A 12,332-nucleotide genomic window follows, 5' to 3' on the forward strand; every position below is an offset into this window, starting at 1 on the left:
AAAGCAGGATCTAGTAATGCCTATAATGAAAATACTGGAAAGGAGAGTAGGATGGCACTACTCAGGTGGAAGTTGTAGGGGCAATTCACAACCCTCTGGCTTCTACTTCATCATGGAAGAGTATATCTAGTGTGCAATGAATGCTTGATGACTTTATTTTTATTGGAAGTCTTATGCCACTGGAAAGAGAATAGGAAGAGTGACAAACTTTTGACAGGCTGAGCAGTTGGGTCATCTTGTAGGACTTGATGGATAAAGAGCTTGGAAAGAAGAATAGGTCCTCTCAGGTTCATCAGACATCTGAAAGTAGATATGTAGATATTTTGTGAGGTTCTAATCATTGGACTTATGATTTTGGCAAAATAAAATAACTTGTCCTGGTAGAGACAGCATACCTAAAGAAAGCAGCATGGTCTATTTTCTTTAAAATGTCTGCTTAAATATTGTTACCTGGAAAATTTGTGTCACTTTCCTCTTAGGACCCCCATTGAACTCAAATGTTAATGATGTGGAATAAACATTTCATGACTGCAAGTGAAGTTAGGCCCAGTGCTATCAGGTAGCACTGCAGCCCAATTAATATATTTATATAATAAATTCCACAGGGTAATTAATTTACCATTAGTCTTCTTAAATTTGTTATGGTTCTGTATTTGTCACAATATTAGATATCAGGCCCAGGTGTTTTGCAGACCTCTGGAACATTTTTATTTGACTTCTATTTATTTTTCCCACCTCTTTTCTTTCTACTGAGACTAAAGAGGTAGCTCAGGTACAAAGCAGGAGGAGTGATGAACAGGCAAAAAGCCATAATACACAGAGCCAGCTACAGCTTCTCTTTGCCAGTGTGATATTCCAGACCTTCTGATACTCTGCAGGACAGTCCATGATTTGAACAACTGTTACTTAGAAATACATGCTTGAGAAAAATAGAAATTAGATAGGAGATATGAAGGGAGAGAAAGGGTGTAAGTTAACATTTCATGTTATTCAAAAATTCAACCCAGAGTAAAATGATGTAGATATCACTTAAGCCTTAGAAGAAAGCTCTACTGTAGAAATCATCTATTCATGACATCTTATTTCCCATTGCCAAAGTCCCAGGAAAGAGCAATGCAGTATCTCTGTTATTGAATTTATCAAAAAGAGATATGCTGCAGAAAGGGTGCTGGCACAAATTTTTGCAGGTATCTAGCTCCAGAGAGTTACAAGTGGTCAAATGGATGCAAAGTGGGGAAGCCCCTGATCCATGCATTTCCATGGCTCTTGGGACGCTAACAGCCAGTGGGAGATTGCAGGGAGGCTGAGGCAGCAGCGCTGGGCTGAGCTGCATGGCAGTCCTGGCTGCTGGGCACAGACTGAACCAAGAGAGAATGGCATATCCCCTAGCTGCTCTGCACCTTGTCTGTGCTGTGTCCAAATACTTGGGCAAGCAGCAAACATGGCTTAGAGCAGACTTTCCATTTCAGGGCAAATTTGGAAGCTGTTCTGTTCTGCAGTTAATCTTTACCAGGATTAGGAGCTTTATCACTATCTTCTGTGTAACTGTGACAGGGCGATTCCACTATGGCACTTTTCTCATCCATAAACAACAGAGAGGATTCGAGTTCAGGCATCTACCTTTATTCCAGTCAGTAAAAATAAGTATTGCTTAACTATTTTATCAGAATTTTATTTTATTTTCCACTATGACTTACACAGTAAAACTTTTTTGTAACATATTGCATCTAAAGGTATATAGCTCTCCTATCAACAGCTGTATTCTGATTTGTAGTCCAATAAAGTTTCTTGCTGCAGATTTCATGTGTACAGTTGTGTTGAGGTGTTATATATCACCACAGATTTTTAAACTCAGAGCAATAAGTATTCAATTAGTCTGGAAATAAAATATCTAGTTTTCCTTACAATAAATCTTTTACTAAAACCTCTACATCACATGTTCAACAAGGAAATAATACATGTCATTCAGACTAAGGGTTTTTGTAGACTGCTGAGGGAAACATGCAGTTCTGGAGGTTTCATCAGTCCTGTGAAATCCTCCAACACGGTAAGTGTACAAATTAGAAAAGGATGTAATATGTTACTAATGACACCTCTTGGGATAGTCTTTGAGCCCATATTTACTGTTATGACCAGTAGCCTCATTTAAGCGGCAGGAGTTGAAAAGTAATAGAAAAGTTGAGTGAAAAACACCTCTGAGCTCATTAGATGTGGCTGTAATTCAAACTCAGAAGGCATTTCTTTTCTTCTCTGTCATGCTTCATATTACTGGAAATATAGTGCTTGAGCTCCTAATAAAAGCATTATACATGATCACATATCTACAGACCCTGCAAAACACGTTTACGCCTCAACATCTGTAGCAGTGCCACAGCCTGAGCAGCACCCTAATTCACCCCAGATGTCTCTTTAAAGGAAATACTGTAGTAGGGCTACTGTTTATAATATTTTCTGAGCACTGCCTTTATTACTTTGAAAGACTCTGATTTTTCAAGTGTCACAGACATTTGCAGTCATTTTTTTTTCCTGTGGAGGAAAAAGCTATATCACATGTATAAATGTGAATAAAGATTTTGGTAATATTCACCCCTGGAAATGTCAGTTGGTGAATATATATCTATCCCTATCCATCAGCTGTGTTACATAACAAGGATTTCATTATATGCAGTCTCAGTGCAGCAGAGCACACACACTTGTGCCAGTATTGTATCGGATATTGCTTTGAGCGGTCTCAGAGAGTGGCATGCCAGAGCTCTTTATCCACACTTCAGTCAGCATTTTGCCGGCTCAGAAGTGTGCCAGATGGTCTGCAGTGTTTGGTGATGCTCATTTCACAGCCAGAATTGTGGTGAATGAGACTCCACGAGGATGGGTCCCCACACAACTCCCTCCCTTTCAGATAAAGTAGTGCTGATGAGGGGCTCAACAGCTGTTCCAGCACTCCTCAGAGGAGGGAACAAGCCAAACTAAACTGTAGAGATCCACAACTCCAGAAGTACAGAGAAGAGCCAAAATTCCAGGTCCAGATTTCTACAGAAATGCAGGTTTCCCTTGTCAAAATTATACCTGCACAATTTCTGACCCATGCTACCTGTACTTATCTCTGAGTCCCTAAGGAGCATGATCAAACTCTGGCCACCACAGAATCACAAAATGTTTGAGGTTGGGAGGAACCTCTGGAGATCATCTAATCCTACCGTACTGCTCAGAGCAATGTCAGCTGGGGCAGCTTACTAATTGAATAGTCAATATTGCCTGGTCTAGTTCCAATTATCTTCTGAGATGGAAGTTCTGTGACCTCTCTGGGTAGACTTGTTCTAGTGTTTGATCATCCTCATACTTCTTCAAGATGAATAATCCTATCTTTCATCCTCTCCTTATGGATCAGATGCTCTTTTCCTTTAATTGTCTGCATGGCTGTTTTCTGAACTTGCTCCAGTGTGCTCAAGTCAGTTGTGTACAGGGGAGCCCAGAACTGGACACAGCACTTCAGGCATGGCATCATCAGTTCTGAGTAGAGGAGAGTAATTACTTTCCTCAACCTGCTGGTTATCATCTTCCTAATTCAACCCAGGATGCTGTTAGTCTTCACTGTCACGTGGCACATTGCTGGCTCATGTTCAGCATGGTGTCTACAGGGATTGTGAAGTCCTTTACTACCAAGCTGCTTTCTGGTTGGCTACCCCCACCTGTGATTGGTGCATAGAATTGTTTCTCTTCAGTTGAAGAACTTTGCAATGCCCCCTGTTGAAGTGCAGGACTTTGCAGTTACTCTTCAGCTAGATCCCAAGGATGTGGCAGCTGCTGAGTCTGGTGGTGTGGGGACTCAGTTTAGTGGGACATTTACCGGCAAAGGCGCACTGCTTTTAGCAATATCAGCCCTGACTTCAGAGCTATTTAATTGCTGGAGATGCTGAAATGCTGGACGTGCAGCTGGTAGGGACCACAGCTACTGCTCTTTGCTCATGTGAGAACCCCTTCACCCTGGGCCCCAAGCTTCAGTAACAATACACTGGTACTTTGGGCTGCAGTGTTTAAGGATGTGAAAGTGATAAATAAATGTGGTCATACCTGTTGTGTGCATACTATCACAACTGAGACACTTCAAGACCAGAATGAACATTTTAATTTCTTTTTTGTTCTCCCTTCTTCCCTGCTCCAATTCAATATTACATGAAGAAAAGATCCAGCCTTGAACACCAATTAAATACTACATTAAGAAAGGATCCAGCCCTGAACACCTCTTGAAGAAAAATCACACTGATGTCAATTTGCTGTAAGGTAAGGAAACAGTACGTTTTCTTCCTTTTGTTTCCTTTCTTGTATAGTCTGTTTAGCTCCTGAGGCCTCCAAAATGTATATGAGGATATTCCACAGTAACAGAAGGGTTCATAAACAAGATCAATATATAAATAAAATTAGTCATCATTTAAATATGAAAGCTGTGACCTCTTTGGGACAAAGAAAATGGAAATGTACAGTATGTATTTAAAGCATGTAGCGTATTTTTGAATCATTCCAGTGTCATTTTCGAACCCTCTCTTCCCACAAAACCCAGTTAGGCAGCTATCCAGGGCACTTGTAAAAGCACTGCACTGGATGACTTACTTAATAGTTTAAATTTTGTGGGAAAAATTCAAACCATTCTTCACAGTTCATTTTTTAATTTGAAGAAAATACACACATGAAAAAGAGATGTAATTTCCCATTAAGATATACCAGATTGAAACCTTTCTAAGTGGGTAAAACAGTGACCAAAATACCATGAAAACAGCTCTTATTTTTTTCTTTTGCACCTACCATGTAGGTATTTTTTAAGTGAGGTAAGGGTCATGTTTTGAATTTTATGGAATACATTCCAGTGGGGGGAAGACAGGGAGAAGAAACAATTAGGGAGAGAGGTTGAGCTGACAGTGCAGTTTCTTTGCAGTGACAACCACATGTATTCATAAATATTTTACAAGTGCAGCTTTCAGACTAGTAAATTTAACTGCCACATTAATGCGGCTTGCAAGTTTATAACATGGACATTTGTGTGTTGTGAATGTCCAGTATTCTGTCCATGGTGACAGTAAAAGGTTTATATTTTGAAGGCTTTTCTCCTGCAGATTGATTTCCAGATGTAAGGCTCTTGTCTTAGACTGCAGCTGTGCTTCTTGTATACTACTACAATGCATCAATTATTAATTCCATTGAAAGATGTCACAAATATACTACTTATGACTTATTCTGTGCTGTCCATGAATGGAACAGAATCTTTTCATGCCCAAGAACACCACAGAGTGGTCTCAGGAGCAGTGCAGAAAAAGTTGCATGCTTTTTGCATTCAGTGCATTTTATTATTAGCGGTACAGAGGTTTTAAAATGAAACTGATGAAAATAAATGTTGTAATCAGAACCAATTATGAACAAAATGATTGCATCTGACATTCAGAAATGTCATCATTATCACAAATACCACTACTCAGCATTAAGACTGTTCCCATAAGTCAGTGTTAAAATTAGTGGTCACTTGAAGAGCTTAAATATCATTTAGCAAATGGTGTGGATCTTTCCACTTCTTTGGATAAAGCAGGGAAAGAATGAAAATGGTGTCCTAAAAGGAAGATGACCTTGTTAAAGGGCAGGCTAGAACCCAAAAAAACTTAGAGGTTCTGAAAATGTGCAAAGAGAAGAAGCCAGCAAAACTGGACTTTGTGAGGGCAAATGCCATGATCACCCTAGAGAACAGAGGTATTTTGTATTGAGTCTCTACACCTAACTTCTGGATTCTGACATAATGACAGAAATAAAGAAAGGTCAAGGGGAAAGCAATACAAAGTAAGAAAGAAGTTTCTTCTGGAAATTTCTAATCTGTTGTAAAACCTGTTTTTCCCTAATCCTGTACTGAAACTTATTTTAATCTTTCATAAGAATTATACTCTTGGCTGTAAAACCAGACCCACCCCACAAGCTGTCATGTCAAGGGAGCATTAAGCCCATGTCAAAGGATGTGGTTTGATCCAGCTTGTCTTCCCTACAGCTTCTGCTGATGGCAGTTCTGCAGAGCTTTTGATGAAAACTAAATCTTCTCATCTCTGGCATATTCCTCACGAAAAGACAATGACAAACACTTCAAGCACAGAAGGTATGCGCTATATGCATTTTCCTCTACAAGTCAAGGTGAATTTATCCCTGTGGACAAATGCTTAAAAAACCTGTCTGTCAATAGAATTGATGTCTGGCTCCTTGACTGTTTTCTGCCAGAGTCCAATCCTTTTGATATGCACCAGACTGATTACTCCTTCAGTGGGTAGCAAGGTGGTGCTTATTAGAAGAAACTATACTTTGCAATATGAGCAAAGTATATATATGAAATGAGCTGCATACTAAAAAATTCTTCTATTTTACCCCTTGCATGCACACATCACAATAGTTTGCAGGCAGTTACAACCAAATCCACTCTAGATTATGTCTTCTAGATGACTTTGGTTTAAAGAATAAGACCCTGTAAACTGCAGATACTATTTCTTTTCATTATTTCTAATGAAGGGAATAATACCAGTCAAGTGTTTGTTACAGTAACTCATGAAAGCTGCTCTAAAACTGATTGAATCAATTTCCCTCTATCTTGTTCCTTCTGACCTGAGCAATTTTCAAGAGTTCAAGCCAAGTAAGTGCAATCCATGACTGACATTATATCCATACATTTCCTTCTTTCCCTTTCTGTTCCAGGAGTTCTACTGTACATCCCAAAGGACTAAGTCTTCCAATCAAGAGACAAGCCACATGGGAGGATCTCATGTGTTGGAACATGAAATTCAATTGTTCTCTGTAATAATTCCCAAGATACTCCACTTTCTCACACCATACTGCATGCATATGTGGTAATTGTTTAACTTCCAGGTGTAAGAACAAAGTATTGCTTAATTTATTTATTGTCTAGTGTTTTACAAGTCAATGGGATAAAGACACAAGGAGACTGTAAACCTTCCTCTAGGTTTTCCGTTTACACATAGGTATGTCAAATATTCCCGAAGTGGGAATTGTCTAAGAAAAATATTTTGTTGAAGAAACAAGATGGCCAAAATCCAGATAACCTATTCTAATGCACCTCATTGTCTTACATGCATATACATTTAAAATGGAAACTTGTCAGTTATCCCAGCAAGGAAAAAAAAAAATTCTGTTACTGAAATGAATATGATAATATTGCATCTGTATCTTACCGTCACCCTCCTTTTTAAAGGAGGTCTTATTTCTCTCAAATGTTCTAGGTGGTAGGAAGAAAGGTTAGTTGTACTTATACTGGGACCAAACTTGCCCTGCTGCAACTCTTAATTTTTTCTAAAACCTCTTTGAAAACCTTCCTGGATTTGATTTATTTTTCATCCCAGTCCCAGATAGATACAGGCAATAAGCAATATGCCCTCTGCTTGCTCCTTTCCAATCTTGTATGCACAGTTATTAATCTTCATAATGTTTCTCAGACAGGTCTTTGTTCCCTAATGACTCCAGGCACACCTTTGGGCATATTAGTAGGCAAAACCCCTGGTGTTTTTCAGGACAGGTTTCCCATAGTTTAGTTTATGAACCAAATTCTGAATGTTTACTTAGGCACTCATTCAAATTTAGACTGAAATTTTTAAAAGTAGCAAGCAGTTGCTCCTATCAATGTTGCACGGGCTGAGACTTTTTCCAATGTATTTTCAGCACTTAAGAGCCTAAATTTTGTTGTAAGTCAATGCCACCAAAGTTGCCTAATCCCATTTTTAAAGTGAACCTTTGCTGTGGCAATCATTTAAACCTAAAATGTGGAGTGAGTCAATGCACACATCCCTTTAAAAATACTACATAAATTGCAAGGAATTTAGATTACATGCCATGTTGCCCATCTTCAGAGTTCTAATATTTTTGTTTCAGAAAATGAATAACAGGAAAATATACTTCATGTATTGTAGTGTCAGCCTACCAAATGAGCATTAAATATGGAGGACCCACAGTCACAAAATTTACAATAAGATATGATGTTAAAAACACCATAGCAGAAACAAAAATCAGTATTATTCCTTAGTCCTATTATTTAGAATTAAGGAAAAAATTAGTTAAATTTGTGAAAGTCTTAACCTCTTCAAGAAGGCTCCTCTTCACCATGTTTTGTCTAAACATTATTTATTGGAAAAATTTATTAAGCAAATTCATATTTGGAAAAAAAATTTGTAATTTTCAGACTATCTTAACTCTCATCATTGTCAGTAGTGCAATGCCCTCATTTGAAACAGATGCTGCATGGACTTTATTTAGAATTTATTAACTTTCCCATTTCCAGAGGTGGAATAACACTTCACCTATTACTTCTCAGAGTTTATCTTTCTGCTTAGGGAACTTAAGTTGAAAAGGTCTTTCTCTTGTGAGCTGGGACACAGTCAGCTTTGCAGAACAGGCCAAGCCAGACTACATCTCATTCAACAAAAGACACTACACCAAAGTAAATATTTAAGATCTCCTACTATTTTTGAGCTATTACCCATACATTTATTAATTATTAGTTACACTATCATGTTCATTCCCTCCATCCTTTATTGCTCAATAGTCTTCTGCCTTCCAGTTGTAAGGGAGAGGATTTACATATTAAGAAGGCTTGTATATGAAAAAACAGTGTGAGCAATTTCTTGGGATGTAGTCTTTATTGAACTGACTGAAATGCCAAGCCTCCTACTGCCTCATAACTTTTTAGCAGTTCACTTTATTAGGTCCCACCTGTGAAGTGAAAAGGAATATGATTATTGAAGAATGCTTGCGTTTACTTGACAGGTTTCAAGTACCAGATCTAATTATCATGCCATAAACTGACAATTTCAAAGGATAATGTTCTGATAAATACTGTGTGAAAGCCAACACATTAAACACATTTTCTCATTATGCCAACTGGAATGGAAACAATATTTTCCTTGCCATGGGCACATTAGAATATGGTCAGGCAGAAGCTGTAACAAAAACAGGTAACATTTTTATTATCATTAAGGAGAATATGTTCAGCTTTAAACATGGAACTGGACATCGATTCCTGAAGGCAGCTACTATCCATAACATGTAATTTTAACTGATCCATCCAAGAATATGGTGTTTTTGGTGCTATGCATTTATTCATGTATGTCTATGCACGTGCCCAATACTGTCTTGGAAATTTTTGGTTTAAACCTCATTAGAAATGAGCAAATGTTTCTCAGATACTTACATTATTAAAAAGTTAATGAAAATATGAAGATGAATAGAAGAGGAGGTTCTATAAAGTCTGTGGAGAGGCTGAAGTGTGAGTTCAAAAGTTTTAAGACCTAAGAGAATCCACACTGAAAATAGCAGATCTTTCATACGTGCCAGACTGCAAAAAACCTCCCTCAGAAATCAACCACAAGACAAAAACTGTTTTAGTAGATCTGGTGCTCATCTTAATAAGAAAGAAGGCAAGCTCTTCTGTGCACTCACAGGACCCATGTGATGTGGAGTCCCTTACTTGATAGCTTCTCCTCTCCAGAGAGGCTACTGGGCTGGTGGGGCTTCCCATGTCCCTCAAAAGTGGTGTACTTTTGCAAGCAATACCCAGACACACCCAGATACTCCTTGCAATGAAAACAAATCATCGCCTGTCTCCTCAATTTTCCTCTTTGATTTAGGAACATGTAGAGGTAAGTGTTGAGCTTGACATCATTATTTATTTTCCTTTATAGAAAACTGATAGATGCAGCTAGCAATCCGTGTGATAAAAGCACTATGCCTACCACTATGCCATTCCCACCCTTTTTAGATAAATATATGCCATGAAATGTGACAAAAACTGTGCCAATCAGATTCTCCCCCTATAGTCCTGCTTTCAGATATGCCATCTACAGAGTACTTTACTTTGCTAGTGTCACAAAACCAAAGAAAACTAAATATGGAGGAGACAGAGATTGAGAGCAAAAGGACAATCTTTTGAGTAATACAGCCTTCGGATCTATGTTCATGAAGCAACAATACAGGAGATTAACAAATCTTGCTGCAGCCTTCCTGAGGTACAGGTGATATAGTCTGAAACTTCTCTAAGCTGCTATTCTTATGTTACTGAATTTTTTGAAGAAAAAGTTAATGTTTTGAAGGACTACAAGTGAACAAGGTTTCTTCCATTTCATTTCTGCTCTCCAAGTGACCTGATTTTGCTGAAAAAGGAGTGAAGAAACTGTCCACAGGTATTTTCATCCCAAATGAAGTGTTTGGTGTTAGGCAGGACAGTGCTGGGAAGCATTGATGTGTTGCATTTATTCAAGACGGTGATACTACTCTAGTACTGCTATATCTTTGACTATCACTACATTCCCATTGCTATCGGACTCATTTCTAGATGCATCTCTGAGAAAGAATATACATATCTGTGCATTGGTGCTGTTAATATGTAACTCACAAAGATACTTTAGTTTAATCATATTGTTGGCCAGCAAAGATCTGTTGCATAATTTTGGCAAAGCATCAATACCTCTTTAACCACACCGCACTCACATGTGTCAAATTTTATATTCAGAGCCATGTCCCATCAGGACAAGAATGTGAAAATTAATTCAGATGACATGTGGTTGGTATGGTGCAAATAAACAGTGTTCTGACATATCTCAAAGGCATTTGCATAACTGCAAGGTGCAGGTGTTTCCAAGAATCCTTGGCATGGCTTTTTGAATGACAGAGTATTTAGCTTCAGGCTTCCTGGCCAAAATACATTCCAAACACTATGGAAAGAAAAGAAACATACCAGCTCACATAATAATTTCTAAATATTACTGTATCAGATGGTGATGATTTTCTGAGGAAACTACAGATAAGCTGGGGGGAGAAAGAAAAATCCCAAGAGAAGGCAACTGTCAGTATGGATATGAACTGGCAATCTCAAATACATGAGACATTCAAATCCTTTGGATTAAGTTTCTGCACTAACTTGGCAATGCTTTGAGATAGACAATTCTTTTCCTGTTGCTTGCAGTTGCCATGAATTTACTGGCAGCACTGACTCATGCTTAATTAGTGGTGCCTTGGGTTATTTTTATATTGTTTTTATGCATTTATAGCATCTGCTATTTTTAAGGTATGTTAGTATTCTTCAGAAGATTTCATTGGGATCTGGCACAATGATTGTTACATAAGATATTGAAACCTGAAAAATATATATTTTCAATATCTTGTTATGACTTAATTCCAAGCAGACAAATCTATGGATGATAAGCTTTCTTCATGTAAGTCAGTTCATCAAGTAATGGATTGGTTATTAGCTAATACATGTAGTTTGTTCCACACCTAAATTCCTTAGAGATAATGAAATTATACCTATAAGAATTATTACACAGCACTTTGTATCTGCATAACAACACTCTTCTATCTGCGAGGAGAGCAGGAAAGTGTTAAAATTTTAAATCCCTGGCAAACCTCAGAGGAAAACATCTTTGTTCAGTGTTTGTTCACCACATGGTGCATGCTTCAGAAAGGTGCTAAATCAGCAAAACTGCTGAATTTGAAATATTGGAAACATTCATCTGACTCTGAATTCAGTTATGCTATATGTGAAGATCCCAAATAGAATCTGATAGTACAACAACAATGTGGAATTGCATATTAAACATACCTAACCTGCCAATAAAAACCTCTAATTATAGTCATCAGAAGAGTCCCTGTGCCGCTACTTGTCATGCAATATCTATATCTCATTTTAATGGGAGAATATAGTGTTTCTGATTATGTTGCTTAATGTACAATGTATGAAAGTTATGGGCCTGAACCTGTTCCCATGGAGGTCAATGGCAGTTTTGCCATTGTCTTCAATTAGAACAGGATGTCATTTTACGACACTAGAGTTTCATTTGCATTAATTAATTTACTTAGCAGGTAATGAAAAACTTGAAAAAGCAGCCCTCTGGCTCATGAGTTTGGCACTGTATTTAATATTTTCATTAGGAATAACTGCATTGATAAACTTCTAAGCAGAAAAGGGTAAGATGAATCAGTGTATTAGGCAAAATCAAGCAGTTCTTGGGAAGCCCTGAGACTGCCTTCCATGCCCTGGCCTTGTTTTCTTTCATTTGTCAGTGACTAGGCCTAGGATGTTGAATCTTTAATGCTTAGCAATGTTAGATTTAGGCACAACTCCTACTTTATGGATTAGGCACTTCCATACTTTATGGATGAATATGACTTATACATCATAGAGACATTTGCTCAGCAGACACTACAGAACTGGTAGCTGGTTTTTGGGTCAGTAGCCTCAATGGGAACAGCAAAGATAGATGGGAGATGAGGCTGAGGTGCTTCTTTACATCAGGAGATACCCATCTGGG

At 38.0% G+C, this 12,332-nt stretch overlaps 1 long non-coding RNA gene across 1 annotated transcript; it reads left to right on the forward strand.

Moving 5' to 3' along the window:
* Window positions 1-4,199: 4,199 nt before the first annotated feature.
* Window positions 4,200-7,092, forward strand: LOC137484526 (uncharacterized). The gene is made up of 3 exons (XR_011004910.1): window positions 4,200-4,281; window positions 6,023-6,127; window positions 6,715-7,092. It is a non-coding gene; the product is annotated as an uncharacterized lncRNA (long non-coding RNA).
* The last annotated feature ends 5,240 nt before the right edge of the window (window positions 7,093-12,332 follow it).

Source organism: Anomalospiza imberbis, chromosome 1, assembly GCF_031753505.1.
Source record: "Anomalospiza imberbis isolate Cuckoo-Finch-1a 21T00152 chromosome 1, ASM3175350v1, whole genome shotgun sequence".
Lineage (NCBI taxonomy): Eukaryota > Metazoa > Chordata > Aves > Passeriformes > Viduidae > Anomalospiza > Anomalospiza imberbis.